Source organism: Balearica regulorum, chromosome W, assembly GCF_011004875.1.
Source record: "Balearica regulorum gibbericeps isolate bBalReg1 chromosome W, bBalReg1.pri, whole genome shotgun sequence".
Lineage (NCBI taxonomy): Eukaryota > Metazoa > Chordata > Aves > Gruiformes > Gruidae > Balearica > Balearica regulorum.
The window spans coordinates 7,068,116-7,088,894 of NC_046219.1; positions in this window are offsets into that span (position 1 = coordinate 7,068,116).

The following is a 20,779-nucleotide window of genomic DNA, read 5'->3' on the forward strand; positions in this document are numbered from 1 at the left end:
GGCCAGCGGCGGGTCCGTCTTGGAGCCGGCTGGCATTGGCTCTATCAGACACAGGGGAAGCTTCTAGCAGCTTCTCACAGAAGCCACCCCTGTAGCCCCCCCGCTACCAAAACCTTGCCACGCAAAACCAACACACGCTGATTGGCTTGGCCTTGGCCAGCAGTGGGTCCGTCTTGGAGCCGGCTGGCATTGGCTCTATCAGACACAGGGGAAGCTTCTAGCAGCTTCTCACAGAAGCCACCCCTGTAGCCCCCCCGCTACCAAAACCTTGCCACACAAAACCAACACAATTTTCAAAAGGAATTGGGTGACATGAGACTAAATGAGAGGAACCAACCCTATGTACAATTTAAAAAAGAAAGCATTTCAAGACACACAAAAAAATCATTTGATATCAAGTCTTTACAGCTTTACATAAACTTCAGATGTCTAGTGGAGGACATAAAGATGACCCCTGGGTCTCCACTGTTGCAAGTGTCTTGACCCCTCCAGTGGCAGCCAGTCACCCTTGCTTGGTGGGAGAAGTAACCTGGGGAAAAAGGCAGGTTGGGGCAGCGATAGCCTCACACTAGCAACAGGAATTAAATCTGCCTTTGCCATAGCTCTGACCTGCACCAGGCCTGAAACTGAAAGGTGCTAGAGACTTCCTGGGGCTCTTGTATCCCCTTTATTTTCATATCTTTTCAGATGCAATTACAAAAAGCCCCACAGTCTCCGACTAAATCTACTACTTCATTGACAAAGGTAAGGGGAAGACAGGCAAAATGCAACAGTCCTAAAATTTCATTCAAAAAGCCTCAGTTCTGGTCTTGACCAATAGTTTTAGAAATTTAAATGGGTCACTGATAAAATAAAAATCCGGAGAAAGATTTGACTCAAGTGTTGTAATAAATAAATTAATATTTTAATATAATTTGAGACCACTAGTAGTTTTATTTGTTTTTAAATTAGCTTTTAGTATTTAAAGAGGTCCCTATTTGTAAGTAAGACTGTGATTGCATAAGACACTGGCCTGATGAACAACTCTGCCCTTGTCACTGGCCTCATTAATTGCAAAGTCTGTTCAGATGCCTACGATTATATGTGTAAATACCTGCAGCATTGTGAATACTGGCAGCATTGTGCTTAAATATTGCAAATTTGATCTAATACAAAAGAATCTGGACACTGATGAGCAAGTGACAAGCTTAACAAGGCTGGGGAAAAAAAAACAACATTCAGAGTAAAAAATTAAGTATTTAAGATTATTTAAATGATTAGAAAGTAATTTTAAAGAAAAAAAAAATCTAATTCTGTCTAATCCCTGATCCTAGGGCATTACTGAAAGTGCCTAGCCTTTTACATAAAGAGCTAAATCTTTAATCCAAAAGGAGTTATGAGAATTATTATTTTTTTTTAATCAGAAAAATACATGGCTGGATTACAAACTGATTCTTAAACATTTTGGATTATAGCAGAATCACACATGAAAACTTTGAGATTAAGATTCCCAGTTAAATTAGCACATTTTCTTGTTTCAAATCCCCAGTCCCAAACTATTAAAAATAAACACATTATATGTAAATAGTACTCTGTCTAGAGGCAATACACTTCCATTTAGAAGTGATCTAGTCACTAAGGCTTGGGACACTGTCTCATCCAAAGAAGCAGAAAAGCCTACATTTAAATAGAGACCCCCAAACCGGCAGTAGAATTTCAGATTAACTCCCAGCAGCCAAAACTCCCATAAATGTCTGTTACAAACACAGTCCCAGGGCAGGCTCAGAAAATGCAAGATTAAAACTAGTGCAGTGCTGCGGCCAGCTCTGTCCTGGTTTCAGCAGGGATAGAGTTAATTTTCTTCCTAGCAGCTGGTGTAGTGCTGTGTTTTGGATTTAGGATAAGAATAATGTTGATAACACACTAATGTTTTTAGTTGTTGCCAAGCAGTCAAGGACTTTTCAGCTTCTCATATTGCCCTGCTAATGAGAAGGCGGGGAGTGCCCAAGAAACTGGGAGGGGACACAGTCAGGGCAGCCAACCCAAACTGACCAAAGGTATATTCATATTTCTCAACACCCAAAGTTGATGCTCCACAAGACCCCAAGCTGACCCACTTCCCAGCCCACCCCCCAGTTATATATGGAACATGAAGTCTTATGGTATGGAATATCCCTAGATATAGGCTAGAAATAATGAGAATTTTAAAAGTATTAGATGTTGAAGCAATATAAGCCATTCTAGACTTTTGAGAAGTAAAAGACCAAGGTAAAATCTATCCTAATATGGACTTGGCTTGTTGATATGTAAAACCCAAATACCTGAATGTCAGAAGGTGTCATGGTTTAACCCCAGCCGGCAACTAAGCACCACACAGACACTCGCTCACTCCTCCCCCATCAGGATGGGGGAGAGAATCAGAAGAGTAAAAGTGAGAAAACTCATTAAACTGTCTTTATCTCAACCCATAAGTAAAGCAAAAGCCACACACACAAGCAAAGCAAAGCAAGGAATTCATTCACTACTTCCCATCCGCAAGCAGGTGTTCAGCCATCTCCAGGAAAGCAGGGCTCCATCACTCATAATGGTTACTTGGGAAGACAAATGCCATCACTCCAAATGCCACCGCCCCCCTGTCCTTCCTCTTCCCCCAGCCCCTTATATGCTGAGCATGACGTCATATGGTATGGAATATCCCTTTGGTCAGTTGGGGTCAGCTGTGTCCCCTCCCAATTTCTTGTGCACCCCCAGCCTACTTGCTGGTAGGGTGGTGCGAGAAGCAGAACAGGCCTTGACTCTGTGTAAGCACTGCTCAACAATAACAAAAACATCTCTATAGTATCAACATTGTTTTCAGCACAAATCCAAAACATAGCCCCATACTAGCTGCTATGAAGAAAATTAACTCTATCCCAGCCAAAACCAGCACAGTAGGTAAAGCAGACAAATCACTTGGAGGAAGGTTTGGTTTTGGTTAGTTTGGGGTTTTTTGTTTGTTTGGGGTTTTTTTAACCTAAAGCTTTTCCAATTCTTAAGACTCCTTCTATTATCAGAAGAGTTCTGATCAAAATCCAAGTTCTGTCCAACATACTGTCACAAATGTAGGTTAGAAAGCAACTTATGTTTAAACAAAGGAAGATATTTCCTTTGTTTATATGTGCTACTTTTTTCTACTGCATGCCCTACCCCAAAACAAAATTAAATCTGAATTTCTCTATCATCATTCCACTGTTCATTTTTAAAAGCCTGCTCTTACTTTTAATGCCACACATAAACCTCCATGACAAAGTATATATTTTTTGCTGTTAGCAAGAGATTTATGATAGGAATATACTGTTTATTTGGAATTTGTATTATTGTATTCACCAAGTTTGTCAATAGTGAGTTTGATGAACCACAGAGGGAAACACTTCCATCAGCTTCTTGGAAACCTAAAATAAATGCTACCCTGCTCATTCTCCATTTAAGTCCTTACAGTTGTGAATTATAAGCATACTTTCCAACCTGTGAAATGTAGCTCACAGTAAGGCATCACGGAGTCCAGTAACTGAGACAAAGCACATGAAATTACAAAGTGTATGAGCTAAATATTATGAAGTGGAAACAATTTTTAATTGACTGTAATGAGGCATGCACTAAAAAAAGCTGACCAGTATGTATTATATACATAAATGTATGGCCATGCAAGTCTATGAAACAAAACTACCTGAAAAATATGGGACGGACACACACAAGTCTTCCGAGAACAGTACTAACCTTGTTGCTCACTCTCTGCTTCAACTTTTGCAGGACTTGGTGCTACAGGAAGGGGTCGAAGAGGACGAGGCTTTGGAGTTGAGGGAGATATTTTTTTTCTTCCAATGTACTCTACATAAGTTCCTGGGAAATCCCCCCTCTCCCCTGTGGTTTCATTAAAGCCATTTAACCAACCAATTTCCTCAGGCTCTGCTTCTTCCCCTTCACTGAATCCAAGTGCTAGTAAGATACCTTTATTCACAGTCAATATATCTCCTAAGTGCAAATCAATGTCGTCTTCTTGCTCTTTTTTGTAGTCATATAAAGCTCTGTATTGATATCCTTCAGCACTCATCTTGGCAAATGATTTAACTTTCAAAAGTGTTATTAAACAGTATCAAATGCAATTGTCCAGTTATATTTTTATGTACAGATATATTCAAGATGTATTAAATAGGATAATACAAGTGTCAATAGCGATGTCTAAGTAATAAAATCCACCAGAGAATCAAAAAGCACCAGGATCTGTCATTTCACTGCTGATGTTTTTACTGATGTATTTATTCTGAGTCAATGATTGTTGCAGAAGAATGTGTTCTGCTTCTTCTATGTCTAGCAATATTCTTCCAATTAGTTCCTTTTCTGAGCTTGCTGGCACTTCTGGGTCTCCATACTCAAGTTCAGCTGATTCTTATAGCCAGTCACATCTTCTTCAGATGTACTTGCCATAGATTGCCCACATACCTTAAATATTCTGCCACAGAATTCTGCATACATGCTCTTCCTGGAAAAAGAAGAAAAAACTGGTGAAGTAGTTTCAAATTCTCTTGATGCTTGTGAACTTGGGATTCCACTTATGACTTAAGCTTTCTGCAACCCTGGCAGAGATCATGTGTCCCACAAAAGAGCCCTAAATAACAATAAAAAAGCGACCTCACCAAAAAAAAACCAACCCACCCAAAATAAAAAAAAACCAAACCCCAACAACCCACAAACCAACAACCTGTCAGCTAATGCTTGTGTTTTTATAAAGGATATATGTCTAATTACTTGAACTGAATTTGCATCCATGCAGTACGAGGCATGCTGCTATACATTCCCTGCTTCCTTCTCTGTGGCTTACAGCTACTGAAGTCTCTGAGAGTGAGAGCGCCAAGCCCTCAAGGTATCCCTGTAGTGCAGTACCTAACCTGGCAGCAAGATTTTACATGTCATCTCCCTGAAGACACACAGCCACAACCCTTCCCCACAAGAAGTCTGCCAGGACAGAGGAGGAGCTCACTAATTAGTGCTGACACTCACCATTGGGACATTCAATTGCCTGCTGTTTATACAGAGGGTGAGGATGGGCAACAACCTCCAGCCCAAAATCTATATGCCCAAAACCTAGTGGAGGGAGGGGTCTTTTCATAATCTGAAGGAGAACCAAAAAGTCAGAAATGTTTTTACTTGACAAGTACCGTATTTCTGTTTTCTTAAAAAGAGGGGCTCCCCCATGCCCCCATCTTCCAGATGTTTTTTAATGTGTTTATGGTATAACATTAGAAAAACAATCAGTAACTGAAACAGGCACATCCAGACCACCTAAGCAGCACTAGCAGGAGAAAAGTATCAGGGTATATGATTAAATTACACTACAGGTAAGAGACTACAGGCCTAAACATTTGACTCAAGGTTGCCTGACCATAAAGCAAAAAGGAAAAATATGATTTAACAAAAAAATCCATTTAGAAAACAGTAGCTTTAAGACATATAGAAGAGTGAAAGTTTTCTAAACATTATTTCAACTGTTACTCCTTTTCAACTACTTAAAAAGACAAGCACAATTATAATTTGAAATGCTACACTGGAAACCAGAAAGTTCTAACTACTCAAAGTTGCATTGAAATTCCTAAACAACAGCTGAATAAAAGACCTGAGGGGGCTATGTAATACCAGTAGGTAAAATGTTGACCACATACCACATACTTAGTGCCACAGAAAGCTGAATTTTTTGAGCAACACTCCCTTTTACATTGTAAAAAGACACCAGTAGACAGAGCTGGAATAAGAAACCTCTGACAGTTCTTTTCCACACCATCTTCTCTAATGTTTCAGTCATCAAGTCCCTGGAACATGACTAACTGAAAAGCCAAAAAGTGTTTATAAGAATGCATATGGACTTCCTTTTCCAGTGGATGGCCCTGATCCCAATTTGTATGTGGCTCCTCTTCAGTTCATCAGGTCTAAATATCATAGAATCATAGAATGGTTTGGGTTGGAAGGGACCTCAAAAGATCATCTAGTTCCAACCCCCCTGCTGCGGGCAGGGACACCCTCCACTAGACCACATTGCCCAAAGCCTCATCCAACCTGGCCTTGAACACTTCCAGGGAGGGGACCTCCACAACCTCTCTGGGCAACCTGTTCCAGTGCCTCACCACCCTCACAGTAAAGAATTTCTTCCTAACATCTCATCTAAATCGACCCTCCTTCAGCTTAAAGCCATTACCCCTTGTACTGTCACTACACTCCCTCATAAACAGTCCCTCACCATCTTTCCTGTAGGCCCCCTTCAGAAACTGGTAGGCTGCAATTAGATCTCCCCGGAGCCTTCTCTTCTCCAGGCTGAACAACCCCCAACTCTCTCAGCCTGTCCTCATAGGAAAGGTGCTCCAGCCCTCTGATCAGCTTTGTGGCCCTCCTCTGGACTCTCTCCAACAGGTCCATGTCTCTCCTGTACTGGGGCCCCCAGAGCTGGATGCAGTACTCCAGGTGGGGTCTCACCAGAGCAGAGTAGAGGGGCAGAATCACCTCCCTCGACCTGCTGGTCATGCCTCTTTTGATGCAGCCCAGGACACGGTTGGCTTTCTGGGCTGCAAGTGCACACTGCTGGCTCATGTAGAGCTTCTCATCAGTCAATACCCCCAAAGACCTTCTCCTCAGGGCTGCTTTCAATCCATTCCTTGCCCAGCCTATAGTCGTGCTTGGGATTGCGCTGACCCACGTGCAGGACCTTGCACTTGGCCTTGCTGAACTTAATGCGGTTCACATGGGATGGCATCCCTTCCCTCCAGCATGTCGACCACACCACACAGCTTGGTGTCGTTGGCAAACTTGCTGAGGGTGCACTCCATCCCACTGTCCATGTCGCCGACAAAGATGTTAAACAGTGCCGGTCCCAGTACTGACCCCTGAGGAACGCCACTTGTCACCGTTCTCCACTTGGACATTGAGCCGTTGACCACAACTCTTTGCCTGCGACCATCCAGCCAATTCCTTATCCACCGAGTGGTCCATCCATCGAATCCATGTCTCTCCCATTTAGAGACAAGGATGTCATTTGGGACAGTGTCAAATGCCTTGCACAAGCCCTGGTAGATGATGTCAGTTGCTCTTCCCTTATCCACCAACGCTGTCACCCCATCATAGAAGGCCACCAAATTTGTTAGGCACGATTTGCCCTTAGTGAAGACATGGTGGCTGTCACCAATCACCTCCTTATTTTCCATGTGCCTGAGCATAGTCTCCAGGAGGATCTGCTCCATGATCTTGCCAGGCACAGAGGTGAGACTGTAGTTCCCTGGGTCTTCCTTTTTACCCTTCTTAAAAATGGGGGTTATGGTTCCCCTTTTCCAGTCAGTGAACTGTAGCTTATTGTGTAACATCTCTTCTAATAGAACAGAAGAAAACCTTGCAAGTTCTTGAACAACTTCCTTATCATCCATTGCAACCAGTTTTTCTGTAGAAAAGAGTTATCTGAACCTGAATTAGACTTCTCATTGAAAAAAGCCTACACATAACTATTTATTTTAATAACTTTCAAATCTATCCACATGGATTAGGCATTCAGCTCCCACCAAAGTTTTAATGAGAAATTTCTGCAGCCATTTCTGAAAATCCAATCTATATTGCTTAGCTCACACTGTCAAACATCACAGACTTTGCAATTAACACGAAGAGAGTTTCACTGATATTTTATTTTGCCTTTCCTACCAGGAAAAAGTACACAGACAAGAACTGGAGGGAGGGGGGGAAAAAAAACAGAAAAAAACCCCAAAAATCTAAAGCACAACTATCAATTAAATTGCACAGAAGCCTTTTCAAAAGCATGTGTTCCTCCCATTTCACATAGCAAGAGAACAAAATGCACTTACGCACCTTAGATCTAAGTGTTGGAGTTAATCTAAATGTTTCCAATCAACTGTGCACAGAAAACCTGCAAGAAAAATACCATTTTGACTACATTAAATATTCCAAAATATTTATTTGCTTTTTAAGAAAGTTTCAACAAGTGCTCTGCTATAACTACTCATTTCACTCCTACTGCCTATGGACATTTTGTCAGTCAACCAAGTAAGTCTTCTAAACACTGCATAATTTAACTGACTTGACCTACTTCCCTGATCTTTTATCATCAAATATATCATAGCAACTTTACATCCAGATATTTAAAAGAATACTTGTGTCTCTTACATTTGGTATAATACAGAACTGGAAATCATGCAATAACATAAAAACTGCTTATGATTGTTTTTAAGCATATTTTAAAAATTCAAAACCTGAATCAGATAGGACAAAAGGTCCTATTTACTTGCATGTTAGAACAACTCAATGCAGTTATGACAGCAAAGTTTCCCTAAATCCAGCTTCCCTGGGGCTCAGAGCTGCAATACCGGTTCATACTCACTCTTCAGCATTGCCTTCACTGCAGGGCACCCAGCATCCTGTCTCATGACTTATCTACCATTCATGGAGACACACTGAATTTCTTGGATTTATGCCTTTTTCTATTCTCATTATCTGTCAAGTTTGGAGTCTGAGCCTTCCTCCATCCTCAAGAACCTTGCAGACAGCCCTAATGTGCATCAATGGGTAAGTAACAGGGAGACACCGGTTCTCCACACCAGCCTGGTAACACTGCAGCGTCTCCAAATAGCCCTCTTTCACAGTTCTTTACTTTCTGCTCTGTTAAGATCCTGTATAAACATATTCCCTTTACTCCAAGTGGAGTTACGTGGTCTCTACCCTCAGACATTTTGAGTCAAACTGATTTAAGGTGATTACTCTTAAAATAAATAGCTCTGAGACCAAACACTTTAGACAAGAAACATTGTTATATTTGAGATGATGTATTACTGGATTTCCATTTGAAGGGTGGAATGGAAAAGAAGGAAGAAGTATTGTAAGAGAATCAAATGCTCATTTGTTTTTTATTTACCAAGAGCTTGATCCCAATGAAAGATTCCTGAGTTCAGGCAGAATTCTGGTCTCTCAGCAGTATGGTTTATGTTTGGCATTTCAACAGTTATAAAATTTAAAATTCAACAGAAAGTCGTAAGAGCTTTTTGTAAATTTAAGTGGAAAAGAAAGGGGACATGAAATCTTCCCCTCCCCTCTGTCTATTAAAAATTATGCCTGCTCCCACTCCACTGGTACCCAAGCATTTCCTCTCACACTAGCTAGCATTCCTTTGGTGACTAAGAAAAACAACTTCTGCACCGTGAATCCATGTTACTGCTAGCCCAACCAGAGTGGTGCACGTGTGTTACTGATCCAGCACCCCTATACAAGATAGCAGAGATTTTCTTCACTTTTAAATTAGCACATTTAATAACCAGATCTCCTCGTACTGCCACGTAATGCTCTGATAACAAGTGAATGTTGCAAACACCCATCTTGAATGAGGGTGTCAACCAAGGGCAGAACCTGCGGAGGCAGGGTGCGGTCTTGGGAGCTCATCCCCCTATTCCTGAAACATGCAAAGACAGTCTGCTGCGCATGCGTGCCCGCAAGGGGTCATTGCTCAGTCAGCCCCGAAGGGAGGGGGACAGTGAGACCCCCAAGACCCCCACAACCCACTGACACATTCCTGAATACATACTGGTCCTGCTCAGTGGTGACAAAACCCCACCTATGGGGAGAGCACATTGGGTTATAAAAAGGGGAAACACAAGTTTTTGGCGTGTGCCCCCCACCTAAAGGATTACAACTATGAGCAGAGAACGTCGTTGGATCCCAGGATGGTGATATCTTTTTTCTTTTCTTCCCTTTCTTTTTCTCTTTCTTTTTCTCTCCACCACCCTCTTTGTCTCTAACGTTGTTTTCAGCACATTGGGGTAACATCGTTATAACTTTTGCCAAGCCGTTATCTTTTGTAGTTCCGCTGAGTTTTAAGTAAATTTGTGATTTGTTTGAACCTCTCAAGTAATTGTCGTTAATCCTGACTACTGCGCAGAGAATTAAAAAGTTAACCTCACTCTCCCCCACCAAGTGGGATGGGACATGCCATCTCTCTAATATTTATTCCAAAAATCCCTAGAGAAACAGTGCCTAACACAAACTTTTCTTCAACTGCAATTATGAGCTTCATCAATAGAAGATGAGACTAATGTATTTCAGGAGGCACTGGAATAACAGGAATTGAAGTGTAACCAAGGAATTTTGCTTGGAAACTGACTCTTCTCCCCACTAGCTGTCTACGCACCCATAACTCAAACTGCAGTTATCTCTGAAGTATGATGCTTCCACTCTCCAAATCAAGATAACCAAGGTAAGTACCACAACAGAACACTATTTTCTGCAAGAAACTGAGGTCCAAGATATATAGCAAAGTATTAGGAGATACATACTTATAATCCCTTTATACCACTTCCAGTCTTTGAAAGAGTGATTTTGAACCTGTGAAGATTCTACCACTGAACAAGTTCAAATAGGTACACACAGAAAAAGTACATTAACCTCACTGTGGACACTATAAAGCACATCCCATTCTGAAACATTTCAAAGACTACATGGGCTGCAAAGCTACACAAGAGGGTAGGGAAACATCAAAGCACTTCATAGAATCATAGAATCGCTTTGGTTGGAAAAGACCTTTAATATCATCAAGTCCAACCAATAAACCATGTCCCTAAGCACCACAGCAACGCATCTTTTAAATATCTCCAGGGATGGTGACTCAACCACTTCCCTGGGCAGCCTGTTCCAATGCTTGAGAACCCTTTCAGTGAAGGAATTTTTCCTAATATCCAATCTAAACCTCCACTGGAGCAATTTGAGGCCATTTCCTCTTGTCCTATCGCTTGTTGCTTGGGAGAAGAGACCAACATCCACCTTGCTATAATCTCCTTTCAGGTAGTTGTAGAGAGCAATAAGGTCTCCCTTCAGCCTCCTCTTCTCCAGGCTAAACCACTCCAGTTCCCTCAGCTGCTCCTCATAAGACCTGTTCTCTAGACCCTTCACCAGCTTCATTGCCCTTCTCTGGACATGCTCCAGCACCTCAATGTCCTTCTTGTAGTGAGGGGCCCAAAAGTGAACACAGTACGCGAGGTGCGGCCTCACCAGTGCTGAGTACAGGGGCACAATCATATCCCTACTCCTGCTGGCCACACTATTTCTGATACAAGCCAGGATGCTGTTGGCCTTCTTGGCCACCTGGGCACACTGCTGGCTCATATTCAGCCGGCTGTCAACCAAAACCCCCAGGTCCTTTTCCACCAGGCAGCTTTCCAGCCACTCTTCCCCAAGCCTGTAGCGTTGCATGGGGTTGTTGTGACCCAAGTGCAGGACTCAACACTTAGCCTTGTTGAATCTCATACAATTGGCCTCGGCCCATCGATCCAGTCTGTCCAGATCCCTCTGTAGAGTTTGGGGTTTTGTTGGTTTGTTTTTTTGGTTTTTTTTGTTTTTTTCCAGAAAAGTAATTTAAAGAATAATAACAATCAAAAGAACTAGGAAGGCAGTACAAACTGAGCTTCCATCCTAGTAAGAGGCAAGTTAACCCCTCCGGGAGTCCTTCACCGACAGGCATCCGGGCAGCAGCCCCCTCCGCAGAGCAGCCGCTCTCCAAGTGCCAGTCCTCGATCTCCGCGCCCCGACCCCGCTCAGGGGGCGCAGCCCCTCCACCGCCAGGGCAGGGCTGTGCGGAAACGGTGTTTCCCGGTCCGGGGACTAACGCAGAGCCGCCGGTACCGCCCTAGGCGAAGACCTGTGGAAAGCCAGGCTCGGCGTCGCCCCGCCACCCGTTCCCCCCTGGTAACGGCCGCCTGAGCGCTTCCTACGGATAACCCGCCCGCCTCTCCCGGGGGACGACAGGAGGGCGGGGGCACCAGCCCAGCATCCCGCGCCACACGACGGGGCTGGGGCTCCTGGGTAGCCCCGCGGCCGCCAGGCCTCGCCCGCCCAGGAAGCGCCGGATCGGGTCGGCCCCAGCCACGGGGGGAGAAGCTCCGCCGCTCGCCCAGGCCTGCCGCGCCGGGGGGCTCGGCGACGACACGGCCAGCCCCGAACAGAGGAAAAAGTTGCACAGACCGGCGCAGCGGCGCTCTCGCACGGCCCCGCACCGCCCTGTCCTGTCCCGTTCCCCTGCCCCGGCAGCCTCCCGCGGGGCAGTGCCAAGTGAGGCAGCCGCGGCAGCACCCGCTTTACCTCAGCGGCGGCGCCTGCCTCCCGCTACCGAGCAGCTGCCACCGCGTCGCCCTGCTCTCCGCCGGGCATCCATCCCGCCGCACGCCCAGACCCAACTTCCCCCAGCCGTGCCCACTGACGTCGTGCCCGCCACCGGCACTGCCTCTGCGCCACCGCCCCTACCCCGCCGACTGACAGCGGCCGAGGGGCGGTGCCCTGACGTGGGCCCGCCACAAACTGGCCTGTGGGGCTGGCTGCTAGCGGTAGGGTCAGGCTGTCTGCAGCTCCCGCCCACGGCAGAGGGGGAGCCGGGGTCGCTGCCCCCGAGGGGCGGGGCCCGACGGTGCCGGCGAGGGCCGGGTGCCTCCTCAGCCGCAGAAGGCAAGGTTAGGCCGGGTAGTGATCGTGAGAGGAACATGTGCTTCTTCCTAGTTACTCTTTGGGGATTTTTCTCCTCTTTTTTTCTTCCCTCTCCCCCAATTGATGTAGATTGGTGGAAAGTGCCCAGAATGAAACAGCCGCCTCTGCTCCCCTGTACCAGGGATGTGAGTGGCCTGCTGGATCCTGAGCAGGGTCATGCTGTAACCATAGGATAGAGGCCGTGAAACAGAAACTATAGAATCAGTTTGAGATAATTAGTTTTTAACCAAGGTAATAGGTAATGAAGCTAACTGACCATGGCAATGTACAATGCTGCTATGTTCCATGTACAGTCCCTACCAAACTGAACAATAGGTTTGGAGATATTAATCTTATGAAGTCGTTATGGACAGGTGCATCCACAGCAAGGCTACTGTGCATGCCCACAAGAAGAGGGTCATCCAGCGGACATGGGTGCAAGACCACTGATGACCACCAGAGACCCCTTGAGGACCACCAACTCAAATCACTGAGCATGCATGACGGGGAGGAGAATATGGAAATGGCTTCTAAGAAATGATTGTCATAGGACTGCCTTTTCTTGGAAAATAATGAATATGTATATTTTGATTCTACATAACCTGTGTGTTGGTGATCACCTGGCATGCACGTTGGGTGGAGCTATCCCCCGTGCATCCAGCGCTGCGATAAAGAATGCCTGCCTTTTAACACTACATTGGTGTTACGAGGTTTATTCCCGGATTTCGGTGACAATGCCATGTGGCAAGGTGATGGCAGCCTACTGTCCCCTGATAGCCTGCCGCAGTGGGTCTGCTCCTCAAGGGGCAGCTCTGTTCTGCCAGGCAGGAGCCTGGCTGTGGCAACATGAAAGGACCCATTGTCATCCCCTATCCCCCATTCAGCCACCTCTGCCCTGTGCTGTGGGGAGCACTGTGCTGCTCCAAACACCCATTAGCTCTGCCCTAATGAGAGCTGCTTTGCACCAGGAGCAGTCGAACAGGTGGAGGTGGTAGCTGTATGCAGTAGCAAAGTTCTTCAGCTGATACCATTAATTACCATCATAGGGTGCCAAAGTTTGGTAGATTCCGTGCAGCACAAAATAAAATTAAATATTCCCTGCCCCAAGGAGAGCACAGTCTCCAGTGCATCTGACAACATGAGGGTGTGACACAACAACATGATGTTGCAGCAACAGTCATGCTGTTGAGGTATATGTGCTGTGTTTGAACAGGACTCTAATTATCTTTAGACAGTAAATATGCTGTTGTGGTGGGTTGACCCTGGCTGAGGTCTATCACTCCCCTCCTCAAGTGCACAGGGGAGAAAAAATATAACAAAAGGCTCGTGGGTCAAGATAAGGACAGGGACAGATCATTCACCAATTACCATCACAGGCAAAAAAAAAAAAATGAATCTAATTTATTACCAAGCAAAACAGAGTAATCAGAAATAAAATCAAATCTTAAAACACCTCCCCCGACCCCTCCCTTCTTCCTGGGCTTAACTTCACTCCCAATTTCTCTACATACTCCCCCCCAGCAGCACAGGGAGATGAGGAATGGGGGTTGCAGTCAGCTGATCACACGTTATGTCTGCCACTCCTTCCTCCTCGGGGGGAGGACTCCTCACTTCCCCTGCTTCAGCGTGGGGTCCCTCTTTCGGGAGACAGTCCTCCACAAACTTCTCCAACATGAGTCCTTCCCATGGGCTACAATTCTTCATAAACTGCTCCAGCGTGGGGTTCCTCTTTCGGGAGACAGTCCTCCACAAACTTCTCCAACATGAGTCCTTCCCATGGACTACAATTCTTCACAAACTGCTCCAGCGTGGGTCTCTTCCATGGGGTGCAGACCTTCAGGAACAGACTGCTCCAGCGTGGGTCCCCCACAGGGTCACAAGTCCTACCAGAAAACCTGCTCCGGTGTGGGCTCCTCTCTCCACGGGGCCACAGGTCCTGCCAGGAGCTTGCTCCAGTGTGGGCTTCCCACGGGGTCACAGCCTCCTTCAGGTGCCTCCACCTGCTCCAGCATGGGGTCCTCTACAGGCTGCAGGTGGAATCTCTACACCCCCTCATCCTTCCTCCATGGACTGCAGGGGGACAGCCTGCCTCACCATGGTCTTCACCATGGGCTGCAGGGGGATCTTGCTCCGGCGCCTGGAGCACCTCCTCCCCCTCCTTCTTCACTGACCTTGGTGTCTGCAGAGTTTCTTACATCTTCTCCCTCCTCTCTCCGGCTGCAAAAGCTCTCTCCCTAACTGTTTTTTTTTTCCTTTTTAAATATGTTATCACAGAAGCACTACCATCGCTGTTTGGCTTGGCCTTGGCCAACAGTGGGTCCATCTTGGAGTCGGCTGGTATTGGATCTCTCGGACCTAGGGGAAGCTTCTAGCAACTTCCCGCAGAAGTCAACCCTGTAGCCCCCTGATACCAAAACCTTGCCATGCAAACCCAAAACAGCTGTGCTGGTTTTGGCTGGGATAGAGTTAATTTTCTTCATAGTAGCTAGTATGGGTGACGTGGTTTAGCCCCAGCCAGTAGCTAAGTGCCACGCGTTCACTCCTCCGCTGGCGGGATGTGGAGGAGAATGGAAAAACAAGGGCAAAGCCTCGAGGGTTGGGATAAGGGCAGTTTACTGGGACAGCAAGGGAGAGGGAAAACAATCAACAACAGTACTGATAACAGATAGTAACAATGGGTGATAACAGAGAACGATTTTACCGATCCGACGACTGACCGGACGCTCGACCCGTCGCGGAGCCGCGCCGACACACGCCGAACCCGCCCCTGCCCGACTAGCCCCCTTTTATGGTGAGCATGATGTCACATGGTATGGAATAGCCCCCGGCCAGCTTGGCTCACCTGTCCTGGCTCCTTGGGAAATTAACTCTATCCTTGCCAGAACCAGGACATTATCCACCCCTTATTCCATACCATCTACGTCATGCCCAGATTATTTTACAGAACTCATTGCCTTACTCTATGGGCTATCGCTCTAAAATGTCCCTTGAGTTCATTTAGTCCATGGATTTGGGTTCCATCTGCCATTACAGTCTCGCAGGGCAGGAGCAATGGTGCGTGCTGCTGGATTGTTGCATGCTGCATCCGGAGTCTTCACAGCCGGTGTATCTGGTATGGTCCATGCTCACAGTCTGGATGTCAAAGATGTGATTTTTCGATGAAGTTTCTGGGCACCAGTTGAAGTCAGTTCTAGTTCCATCATCATGGCACTTTGTTCAGTTTCAAAGTCCATCCTTCATTAGTTTTGGGTGATTCTTATGGTCATACCATTGATACAGTATATCGCTATTAATATCATGCAATTTAATTTATTGGCTATTTTCACCCAGAATCAAATCCCCTTGATGTACACACCGGACTTCCCCATCCTTTCTCATCACCCACCAAGTGCACCCTGGTCCCTGAGCAAAAGCAATCCCGCAGATGGGCTTGCCTTTGCCTGAAGCACGAATAACCCAAACTGTTTTTCCCACCCTATTTTTCATGCCCCTGTAGCCCCCCCGCTACCAAAACCTTGCCACGCAAACCCAACACAGCACTACAGGAACTTTATCCCCTTCTACTGGGCGTGGAAGTTTTGATTGGGCAGGGCCAGCTCAATTGGCAGATCCCCAATTAGTGTTAACTAACCAGGTGGCCTTTGCTAAATGTGTATCCCAGTGTTTCAGGGTCCCACCACCCATTGCCCTCAGGGTAGTTTTTAGCAGTCCATTGCACCTTTCAACTTTCCCAGAGGCTGGTGCATGGTAGGGGATGTGATACACCCACTCAATGCCAAGCTCTTTGGCCCAGGTGTCTATGAGATTGTTCCAGAAATGAGTCCCGTTGTCTGACTCAATTCTCTCTGGGGTGCCATGTCGCCACAGGACTTGCTTTTCAAGACCCAGGATAGTGTTCCAGACAGTGGCATGGGGCACAGGATATGTTTCCAGCCATCCAGTGGTTGCTTCCACCACTGTAAGAACATAACGCTTGCCTTGGCGGGTTTGTGGGAGTGTGAGGCAGTTGATTTGCCATGCTTCTCCATATTTATATTTCAGCCATCGTCCTCCATACCACAGAGGCTTTACCCGCTTGGCTTGCTTGATTGCAGCGCATGTTTCACATTCATGGACAACCTGTGAGATAGCATCCATGGTCAAGTCCACCCCTCGATCACGACCCCACCTATAGGTTGCATCTCTTCCTTGATGGCCTGAGGCATCATGGGCCCAACGAGCTATAAATAATTCACCCTTATGTTGCCAGTCCAAATCCACCTGAGCCACTTCAATCTTGGCAGCCTGATCCACCTGCTGGTTGTTCTGATGTTCCTCAGTGGCCCGACTCTTGGGTACGTGGGCATCTACGTGACATACTTTTACAACCAGCTTCTCTAGCAATATCTTGCCACAATGGGGCAACCCACATGGGTTTGCCTCTGTGTGTTGGGTTTGCGTGGCAAGGTTTTGCTAGCGGGGGAGCTACAGGGGTGGCTTCTGCGAGAAGCTTCCCCTGTGTCTGATAGAGCCAAAGCCAGCCAGCTCCAAGACGGACCGCCACTGGCCAAGGCCAAGCCAGTCAGCACCTCTGTGATAACATATTTAAGAAGGAAAAAAAAAAAACAGTTAGGGAGAGAGCTTTTGCAGCTGGAGAGAGGAGGGAGAAGATGTAAGAAACTCTGCAGAAACCAAGGTCAGTGCAGAAGGAGGGGGAGGAGGTGCTCCAGGCGCCGGAGCAGAGATCCTCCTGCAGCTGGTGGTGAAGACCATGGTGAAGCAGGCTGTCCCCCTGCAGCCCATGGAGGAAAGATGAGGGGGTGTAGAGATTCCACCTGCAGCCCGTGGAGGACCCCATGCCGGAGCAGGTGGAGGCACCTGAAGGAGGCTGTGACCCCGTGGGAAGCCCAGGCTGGAGCAAGCTCCTGCCAGGTCCTGTGGACCCATGGAGAGAGGATCCCACACTGGAGCAGGTTTTCTGGTAGGACTTGTGACCCTGTGGGGGACCCACGCTGGAGCAGTCTTCTCCTGAAGGTCTGCACCCCATTGGAAAGACCCACGCTGGAGCAGTTCGTGAAGGACTGTAGTCCGTGGGAGAGACTCACGTTGGAGAAGGTCGTGAAGGACTGTCTCCCGTGAGAGGGACCCCACGCTGGAGCAGGGGAACGATGAGAGGAGTCCTCCCCCTGAGGACAAAGAAGCGGCAGAAACAACATGTGATGATCTGACTGTAACCCCCATTCCTCATCCCCTGTGCCCCTGAGAGGGGCGGATGTTGAAGCCGGGAGTGAAGTTGAGCCCGGGAAGAAGGGAGGGGTGGGGGGAGGTGTTTTTAAGATTTGATTTTATTTCTCATTCCTCTACTCTGTTTTGCTTGATAATAAATTGGATGAATTTCCTCTCTAAGTTCAGTCTGTTTTGCTTGTGATGAGAATTGGTGAATGATGTCTCCCTGTCCTTATCTTGACCCATAAGCTTTTCCTTCTACTCTTTTCTCCCCTGTCTAGTGAAGGAGGGGAGTGATAGAGCGGCTCTGGTGGGCACCTGGCCCCCAGCCATGGTTAACCCACCACACTCTGCATTGCCATTTGCTCCGCTTCCACTGCTGTAACCACCCCCACAGGGCATTGGCCACCATCCATGGAGTCAGTACAGAGGTATACTGTTGGCCACTTTTATCTTTCCACGTTATCTAAAGCCAGCTGGATGGCTTTCACTTCTGCAAACTGGCTCGATTCACCTTCTCCTTCAGCAGCTTCTGCAACTCGCTGTGTAGGACTCCATACAGCGGCCTTCCACCTTCGATACTTTACCACGATGCGACAGGACCCATCAGTGAAGAGGGCATATGGTTTCTCATCTTCTGTTAATTTATTATATGGTGGGGCTTCTTCAGCACGTGTCACCTCCTCCTCTGGCGACATTCTGAAATCTTTCCCTTCTGGCCAGTCCGTGATCAATTCCAGAATTCCTGGACAACTGGGGTTTCCTGTTCGAGCCCGCTGCGTGATCAGCGCAACCCCCTTGCTCCATGTAGCATCGGTTGCAGGATGTGTAGAGGGGACCCTCTCTTTGAACATCCAGCCCAGCGCCGGCAGTCGTGGTGCCAGGAGGAGCTGTGCTTCAGTACCAATCACTTCTGAAGCAGATCAAGCCCCTTCATATGCTGCCAATATCTCTCTTTCAGTTGGAGTGTAGTGGGCCTTGAATCCTCTGCGTCCTCAAATACAAAACCCTAGGGGTCAACCTCGAGTCTCCCCTGGTGCTTTCTGGCCCCAGAGCTACTGCGTGAACTATTTCCTGTTTAATTTGTTCAAAAGCTTGTCGTTGCTCCGAGCCCCATTTGAAATCATTCTTGTTCCGGGTTACATGGTAGAGAGGGCTTATTATCAGAATGTAATTTGGAACATGCATTCTCCAGAAACCCACAACACCTAAGAAGGCCTGTGCCTCCTTTTTGTTGGTTGGTGGAGACATGGCTGCTATTTTGTTAATAATATCCATAGGGATCTGACGCCACCCATCATGCCACCTTGTTCCTACAAACTGGATTTCCTGCGCAGGCCCATTCACCTTACTTCGTTTTATGGCAAAGCCAGTCTGCAGCAGGATTTGGATTATTTTCTTCCCTTTCTCAGAAACTTCCTCTGCTGAGGTGCCCCATACAATGATGTCATCAATGTATTGCAGGTGCTCTGGGGCTTCACCCTTTTCCAGTGCACTCTGGATCAGTCCATGGCCAATGGTGGGGCTGTGTTTCCACCCCTGGGGCAGTCAATTCCAGGTGTACTGGACACCCCTCCAAGTGAAGGCAAACTGTGGCCTGCACTCTGCTGCCAAAGGGATCGAGAAAAATGCATTGGCTATATCAATTGTGGCATACCATTTGGCTGCCTTTGACTCCAGTTCATATTGAAGTTCCAGCATATCTGGCACAGCAGCGTGACTTCATTCAGGCCACGATAGTCTACTGTCAGCCTCCACTCTCCATTGGACTTCTGCACTGGCCATATGGGACTGTTAAAAGGCAAGTGGGTTCTGCTGATCACTCCCTGACCCTCCAGTTGATGAATTAGCTTGTGGATGGGAACCAGGGAGTCTCGGTTGGTGCGGTATTGCCACCGGTGCACAGTTGTGGTAGCGATTGGCACCTGTTGCTCTTCAACCTTCAGCAACCCTACAACAGAAGGGTCCTCTGAGAGACCAGGCAAACTAGACAATGGTTCAATTTCCTCTGCTTCTAAGGCAGCTATTCCAAAAGCCCACCGGTAGCCTTTTGGGTCTTTGAAATACCCTTTCCGGAGGTAGTCTATTCCCAGGATGCACGGAGCCTCCGGCCCAGTCACAATGGGGTGCTTTTGCCACTCATTCCCAGTTAGACTCACTTCAGCCTCCAACAGAGTCAACTGTTGGGATCCCCCCATCACACCAGAAATAGATATCGCTTCCACCCCTTCATAGCTTGATGGCATTAGGGTACACTGTGCAGCAGTGTCCACTAGGGCCTTGTACTCTTGTGGGTTCAATGTGCCAGGCCATCGGATCCACACAGTCCAATAAACCCTGTTGTCCCTTTCCTCCACCTGGCTGGAGGCAGGGCCCCTCTAATCCTGCTCGTCATAGTCACTACTCACCTCTTGAAAAAAGGACTTAGAAGTCCCTTCAAGAGGATCAGAAGTGCGATCAGGCCTTTCACTTGGTCTGGAGGGCTGCCTGGTGGAAACTGGAGCAGCATTCTTTCTGGAAGAGTCCCTTTTTACAGCTGTCTTGCCTTGTAGCTCATGTACGCGTGCCCACAGGGTTGAGGTAGGCTTCCCATCCCATTTCCTCATGTCTTCTCCGTGGTCACCCAGATAAAACCACAGGATACCTCGTGGTGTGTATGCTCTATATCCCCTCTCTGGAGCAGAAAAACGCTTACTCCTAACAGCTGAAATGCGGGTCTGTACAGGTGGGGAGTAGGATATGTCCTCTTTGAGTTGCCGGACGTCCTGAGACAGTTTCTCCACAGCCGAGACGAGGGAGGAAGAAAGGGTCTCTTCATATTGCTGAGTCAGCCAGCCACTTCGTCCACTTGTGGGTGCCTCTTCACTCTTCCAGTCAATTACTGCCAGTGAGTTGGCATACGATGATGGTGCACTCCGTACAAATTTTCGCCACTTTGGTCGGGTACAGTGGACTTCATCGGGGTCTGTGGGCAACTGTGCATTGTCCAGATCATAATAAACCATCTCCCTCACAGCTAATTCCCTCAGATATTGAATACCTCTCTCCATAGTGGTCCACTTGCCTGGCCGAC